Raw genomic sequence first — 8,336 nt, forward strand, 5'->3', positions numbered from 1 at the left:
CCGTTAGAGTTGATGTTAGGAGGGCAGATTCAGTTCTTTGTTGATTCATTTTTGTTTCGTTGAGTCTGTTGATCTTGTTGAATCAGCACCAAAGGCGAGAGGAAGCGGACAGCTCGACCCAGCCTCCCTAAACTCCACTATCTAGAAGTAGGCTTAGTCAAGCCATGGCGCCTATATCAATAGTTCTGTCTTCAAAACCTTCCATTTTCACCTCTTAAGGTCACAAGCCACCTTCTTGTCGGGGTCTTGTTCAAGACATGCATCAAGAACTACATCGAGATCTGGTCACAAAGCTTGTGCGGGTGTCCCTCGTTCACACTTCCAACTATCGACAATGGCTCACAACAATAAGAGCTAAAGGTGTGAAGTTACTATCCAGATGAAAGGCGTGCAGAAGTAGGAAGGCAACAATGTTCAGAGATAGGTCTGGCTCATGCAAATTCAGAAAATCAAAATTTAACTACAAGCACTACAATCAGAAATATCCTAGGCAGATGCAAATGCAGAAAGTAAAAATTTAACTATAAGCGTAGTCAGAAATATCCCTGGATATTCACGCATTGGTAAAGTCATCCAAGAGAACCAACCACCCAACAATGTAAATGTATGCCACCCGCTGGGGCCGAAAGTACTGGATGGGGCAGCCAAAGGAAACTAGGTCTAAGTCTGCTCCTTCTAAGTGTTCCCAAGACCCTATGTCAATTTCACAGACTTTGTACTTACAAACTCATACCACATCCTCAAACTAGACACTCACTCATATGCTTTGTGCTTATGGTCCCATACCACATTTCCCTTAAACTACCTACTTTCAATAAAATGATGACAAATTAAATATTTACCAGAGCACTTGGGCTTTGATGACTAGCACGAGAATGAGGTGATGTAACATTGTCAGTACAAGTTCCTCTTTGGCTCATGAACATGGCTCTAACCTCTTCCATCTGCCTCAACATTCTAGCATCCATATTCACCTCCATGGCCTCGATCCTCCTCTCAAGTTGAGAGTTTGCCATCATTAAACCATCATTCTTTTTCACCAAAGAGTCTCCCTTTCGCAACACAGTTTTACAAACCCCTGTACCGCCGGAAAATGACCCTGCTATCTCGCCCAACAACCTGTTTTCAGTGAACACCATTGAGAAAGTAGACAAACTCAAATAACAAGTTACCATGAAATGCCAATAACTATACCTTGGCAACAACATCTCCAGCCAAATCATTTTGGGACTTGAGATGCCCGGCAACATGACTCTTAATTGAATTCTATTAAGATTAACAAAATCAGTTGAAAACTATGTACTATGTACTAAAGAATTAACTATATACTAAAAAAATTAAAACTAGTATAACATACTAACCATTAATTCTTGTCTCCACGGAGTCATTTCCTTAGGTTTGTGAATAAGCATATATGATTTAGTCCTAGTAATTTCTGATTCAGGAATACCTTTCCCCAAAGCCAATTCATTCCGAGCTATAGCCACTGAAGTTCTTCCCAGACATGAAGGCATAATTTGTTGCCCGCGATTCTTTTTATTCCTTTCACTCATGGCCTTCATATTTTAATGTAATGACAAATCATCAAAAACTGAAAATTACTAAAACCCAAGAACACGTACATTGAAAAGTAATAATTAACCAACTATGACAATACATAAAACAATATTTATAAACACATACACATACCTTAAACTTATCCGCATTGCAATAATCAACAAATTGGTGCCAATCCTCCAATGGAATACGAGGTGTGACTTCCTTCACCAAGGAAGGATCCTCATCTTGGACAAAATCTTCATACAACGTGTGCTTGTAATTCCTCCATGCTTCATTCAGTTGTCTTCTCATATTCAAACTCAAATCGGCGTCCCAAAGTACTAACTACTTTCTTGATGAGTTCCTTATCAATATTTCACCAATCACTATGACATAGTGGAATGTCTCAACGAGCAATATATCCCAATCTTGTGCCAAATTCAGTGACATTTTCTATGGGCGTGACTGGTTGGCCTTTTCTATTAGTCTGCATTATGAGTTTCGGACGTGGCTGACCCTCAACTTCTTCGATGCCAATTGAAGGGCCTCTCTTTTTAGAAGCAGCTGATGAACCTGATATTGGCGCATCATCATCTGCACAAACAAACAATATTCGATGAAGTCTGTCCATTGCAAAAAATATTAAGAAGAATGTTAAATGTAAAACTAAAAGTCATTACTCATTCCTTCATTAAGCTGACTATCGTCCAGTGAGTTTGAACCACTTAGTGTTGAGTAGTGAGAGTCCATGTTCACTAAAGCAAATAGACATTCCATGAAGCAAATAACAAAACAATAAATAACCACTGAAGACAAGAATAAATCAGTGCAAGGTTGCATCCATTCAACTAAATAATCAATACATAGTTCAAGCTAAGTAGTTCATTTATATATAAGGACATAACCACTTAAAATTTTGTAAGGCATGGCGACCATTCAACAAAATATATAGCATGGGAACAAAACAGTACAAAAAGAACTTGACTAAGTCATGGTCTACTGAATCTCTTTCTCTTCTTAGTTTTCTTGTTCTCCACAACCACAAACATATCTTCTGGGTCAGTTGGTACCACCTCATCCTCCATGGAATCGACATTGGAAGGGCATACATCTATATTAATATTCACCGGTCTATCATCTGATAGGAGACACGTTTCATCTTGATCTGAATACATCTTTTTCGGAACCTCTAAGACTACATGCCAGTCAGGATCCATAGGATCGCTCGAATAAAAAACTTGTGCAAAGCACGCTCTGCAAAAATAAATGGTTCATCAGCCATGCGGTCTGAACTAATCAGGTTAGACAAGTTCACCAACTTAAGGTTTGCTTCTAAATCCATTTTCACACCAGTTTGAGTGCATTTAACCCAATCACACTTGAATAAAATAGGCTTGTACCCCTCTCGATATTGTAACTGAACAATTTGCCTAAGAACACCATAGTATTCGACATCGTCCTCAACTGGATTTTTGTCCTTAGAACTAGACCGAAGAGTAGTCATGCACTTTGTGCTAACACCACTATTTTGGTTCCTTCGCATTCGTTCATGGTCTTTGGTGACAAAGAGAAAACCATTCACACAATATTTTTCATACGTTGTTGCAAATCCTGTAGGTCCTCTAACAATGTCTTTGAACTGGACATCATTTGATTCTAAAAACTCGGGCTGTTTTTTCAACCATGTCTTGAAATCATTAGATAAGGGTACCCTGGACTGGTCTGCCCTCCTCCTTCCAGTTCGTCTACTGTCCTCAATGAATTTGGTGTACTTCCTACAAATTATTCAATAAATCAGAAATTGCATTCATTTTAGCTAATGTGTAATTTCAATCAATGTGAAGGTATACGTACCTATGCCAATAATCATATTTGACATGGCTTTTTAATACCCAATCACGTGCTTATTCATACTCAACCCCTTCCAACCCATAGCCATGGCCCACACCAAGCGGCCCAATCTCGTCGACTGTGTGATTAGGAATACTATCAACCAAATCAGGCAAAACCGGTGCTTCATTTTCTACTACCCTATCAAGTTTCTCTAGAATACCACCCCCTCCTTTATATCCTGCACAATGAATAAGGGTCTCTTCTTTCAAGAAGCGCTCAGCAATACAACCCTCAGGATGTGCTTTGTTTGAGACATAATCCTTATAACTCTTCATCATCCTTTAAAGTTTAAACGACAAACAGTGCATTAGAGAAATAACAGAAAGTAAAGAAACAAAATTGAGAAGATAATAAGTACAAAATAAGTACCTTTCAAATGTATACATCCATCTAGCCCAAACAGGCCCACATTCACAACCCTCGTGGGCAAGGTGAATGGGCAAATGCATCATGATAACAAAAAGTGATGGGGGGCAGTGCTTCTCAAGCGTGCATAACGTCTTGATCATATTTCTTTCAAGTACATTGAGAGTTTCAATGTCTATTCTTCTAGAACACAAAGCAACAAAAAAACTACAAATGCCATTGATGATGGATCGAGCTTCCTTCCTCCTGCTATCTCTATAGGCATGCTGAATCAACATTGGGAGCAAGTGTTGCATCAAAATGTGGTAGTCATGAGACTTCAACCCCTTTAAATCCACTGAATCGGCTTTGACAATATTAGACCAATTGCCACTAAAACCAACAGGCACACTCAGATTGCGCAAGGTATCAAGAAAACATTTCTTCTCCACTTTGTTAAGCCAAAAAATACCTGGCTTCATAACTATTTTTCCATTCACATGGGACAGCCAATACCTCTTTTTAATCTTCAAACGCTTCAAATCTTTGCGTGCCTTAACATTATCCTTCGTTTTATCTTTTGTATTCATTATCATTGCAATCAAGATTTCACAAAAGTTCTTCTCGATATGCATGACATCAAGATTGTGACGGACTTCAATGTACTTCCAATAATCCAACTTGAAGAATATGGACCTATTGGTAAAACACAAGCCACCATCATTTTCTTGGTCATTATCACACTCGGTAACATTCTGTTTCTGTTTGCCTTTTCCAATTTTGCTTTCAAATTCTTCGTCATGATATCAACCTCAATCCCCATTAGCCTTGCTGGTGGCTCTTCTAGCTCGCGACTTTTATCAAAGGTGTTTTCTCTTGTATCATTTCTGGCTTCATCCGTCAAAGGCAGCCAATGTCTACTTCTCATGTACACATGTTTACCTCCATTACGAAGCCAAAAAGAAGAAGTATTTGGACCACAAACTGGACAACCAAATTTCCCCTTAGTCTTACAACCGGAGATGTTTCCATACGCGGGAAGGTCATGTATTGTCCACATCAAAACTGCATGCATTTTAAATACATCTCCTTTTGAAGCATCTCTTACCATTACCCCTTCACGCCACAAGTCATTTAACTCCTTGACCAATGGTTGCAAAAACACGCCGATATCTTTACCTAGTTATTTTGGACCTTCAATGAGTGCTATGAGCATGGTGAATTGGGGTTTCATGCACAACCAAGGTGGAAGGTTGTAAGTCACGCACATCACAGGCCATGAACTATGTAATGAGCTTAAAGACCCAAAGGGATTGAAGCCATCAGTTGCTAGCCCCAAGCGAACATTTCGTGGCTCAGCAGCAAACTATGGGTATTCTGTATCAATTAGCTTCCATACCCCTGAGTCAACTGGATGCCCCATTGTACCTGGCTGTGATTTCCCAGTTGAATGCCAACACATAGTTTTTGCCACCCAATTGACTCTATATAATCTCTTTAACTTATCTGTAAGTGGAAAGTACCTTAAGATCTTTGCAGCAGTGGACCTAACCCCTTTCTTTCGTTCGTCAATGCTTAAAGATTTAAACCTCGAGGCCCCACAAATATGACAAGATACCTTAGATTTGTGGTCTCCCCAGTAAAGCATACAATCATTTCTACAAGCATCAATTTTATCGTACTTAAGTCCTAAATCCTTGATTACTTTATCTGCATGATACATGTTTTTTGGCGTGTTATTCCCACTTGGCAGAGCAAGCTTGAATAGTTCAAGCAATGCAGTGAAACTTTGGTCAGTCCAACCATGTGTGATTTTCAGATTAAACAACTTCACAACAAACCTAAGAATAGTGAAGCCCCCACTTCCTGGATATAATTCACTCATGGCCTCCGCAAATTAGAACTAAATTTCACATCTTCAAATAACTCGTTTTGTTCAGTGGAACCCGTTGGATCCGATTGAAGGAGCGTGTCCAAGTTATTAGCACTAAGTTCTCCCACCACGGTATTAAGGGCATCTGCCATGTCCCATTCATCATGGATTTCATCCTGAAAATTTGAAGGTGGTTTCACGTTATGCTCTTCTACTACTTCACCGTGCACAAACCAGAAGTGATATGTATTATCAAATCCATATTTGAAACAATGTACAGTGACTTCATCATGCGTCTTGGCCGGGCCTTGGTTTTGGCACGTACCACATGGACAAGGTATGACCACCTTATTACGATGGTGTATCTTCGTGAACTCCACAAACTTCTCTAAACCAGATATGAAATGTTTATCTGGGTATCTCAAATTAATCCAACTCTTGTCTATCAAGGAACTGGAGGCTTCCATTAGGTGTGACTATAGATGATAAAGAAAATTACACAAGCATCAATCAAAATCAGACCCCAATCGAAACACAAAACTAGCAAAAACTTCAGACACATTAATGAAGTTATATTACAATCATTTTACTCAAGACAGAAAGAGAGGTCTTCTGACATAGGAATCAGCATGTAAATTGACATTTCACTCTTATTTGTGTACCAATAACAAAGTTTACTAAAATTTGTAAAAGAAAGGTTAAAGTCTTTCATACCTTAAGCAAAAGCAAGCGTGCAATTGAGAAACTAGACTTTCCAATCAAATCTGAGAAAGAAAGGATACAATCAAGTCAATTACTTCATTAAGGAATAAGGATTGGTTTCAAGTGAGGATATAACTTATCTCAACATGGTTATGCATGGTATATATAAAACCCAGAAATATAAGCAATGATACTTAATGCGTATGTACAGTCCTGGACATGTCAATGGATGTTGAGCTAGAAACAAAACAGGGTATCTAAGATAGCTGGCCAAATCATTTCAAAAAAAGAATAATAACATTTTACTGTTCAAGTATCATACACAGTGAACATAGTTGGCCAAGTGATTTTATCCATCAAGCAAGCAAGTAAAAAGGTTAAATGCTAAATAGTAAAAATTATATGCTAGTCGACAAAGTTATTAAAAATTCAACACTTGCAAGGCCAATAAAAATTATAAAATCCATATGGAAGCAATACATATAATACATACATGTAAAACATATATAAGTCACTCCTTAAAGGAATGTGAATAACGAGAGTGGGACGAAAGGCCTCTCTCCAATAACAACCCAAAGTTCCATTATATGCGGAGGAAAACAAAAACAACAGCAACAAAACACACGCACATGCACACAAATCCTATGAAATCAAAGAGTATAAAGCCAGACTTTTTTTTTTTCGATAACCTAGTATAAAGCTAGACTAAGTAGCCAAAGCATGTCAATCAGAAAAAGGAAAAATAGAAAATAAAGAAAGGTGAGTTCGTAAGTTATATACCTCTTACTAACAACCATATTTTTTGCTGAAAACCACTTACTAAAAAGGTGAGTTCATAAGTTCAGAGAGAATTGAAAGTAGCATTTCGAGTTTGGTTCTTCCTTTTCAACTCTACCCTTGTTCAATTAGTTTCAACAGTTTCTTCAAAACCCCACTTCTTCTTTTCTTAAACCTCTTTTTATTAAATAATCTAACTAATAGCTTCTTCATATCCTTATTATCTTCTTCGTCAAAGTTAAGTGTTCTTCTTGTTTGATTATTTCTTCACTTGTAACAAATTACCCAAGAAAAATCCAACATTTTCAAATATGAAGAAAATATTCGAACTTGACACAAATTACTAACATAAACAAAAAGGAAAGTTTTGATTTGAAATGTACCTGCTCTAAGCTTAAAGGTTTCCTTCTCCACCGTTTTCAGTTTTAAATAATAATAGGGCAAAAACTTTTCTTCCTTTTATTTTATGTTTTTTAGGATAGAAATTTGGGGGGGAACATTTTCACCTTGGCGCCCAAAATTAAGCCGACGGTTTACTGAAAAATTTAGATGTGAAATAACAATATGGCCATCAAGAATAAATTTTGGGATTTTAGGGTTGAAGTTTGCTATGGATTAAATCCCTAGGAAGACCATCGCTATGGTTGGAATATGCAAAAAGTTGCCTATGATGGGGCCTGGGCTTTTTGCCGACGGATAATGTGCCTCAGGAATAGAATTATGGATTGGGTCCGTTGGCGTATCTAAATTGGATCCGTTGGTAGATATCAATTTTTTGGTAGTGTGCACCATCAATTGGATAAGCCTATACAAAAAGATGGAACCTACAACTCTAGTGCTCTTCTGAAAAATCAGTGAAAAAAATTAACAATAATGACGGAGTTTGTTCACAAACTTTTAAATAATCATCTAGACAAGAAATTACATCACACAACTATATACGCCATTCTTAAGAATCGTCCCAATTGAGCATAAGGGTCGCAAGTCGAAAGTTAGTTACCAATGGCATCCTTACATACATTCTTCACATAGCAACATAACAATCCCAACTCCAAATTTTCTATTACGTACGCAAAAAAACAATGCACAATTTTTTTTTCAAAGGATGGCAAACTTAAAACTTGTAAGCATATCTATCTAACACTTGAATAAAACAAACTAATTCCCTAAGTCAAACAACTACCAACAACATCAAAATCAAACCTTT

The 8,336-nt window shown here is 37.6% G+C and overlaps 1 long non-coding RNA gene across 1 annotated transcript; it reads right to left on the reverse strand.

Annotated features, from left to right (window-relative positions):
* Positions 1 to 1,850: 1,850 nt before the first annotated feature.
* Positions 1,851 to 7,733, reverse strand: LOC147488997 (uncharacterized). The gene is made up of 3 exons (XR_015202190.1): positions 7,513 to 7,733; positions 6,365 to 6,414; positions 1,851 to 2,294 (listed from the first exon to the last, which is right to left on the reverse strand). It is a non-coding gene; the product is annotated as an uncharacterized LOC147488997 (long non-coding RNA).
* Positions 7,734 to 8,336: the final 603 nt, after the last annotated feature.

The sequence above is a fragment of the Coptis chinensis genome, chromosome 7 (genome assembly GCF_015680905.1).
Source record: "Coptis chinensis isolate HL-2020 chromosome 7, ASM1568090v1, whole genome shotgun sequence".
Lineage (NCBI taxonomy): Eukaryota > Viridiplantae > Streptophyta > Magnoliopsida > Ranunculales > Ranunculaceae > Coptis > Coptis chinensis.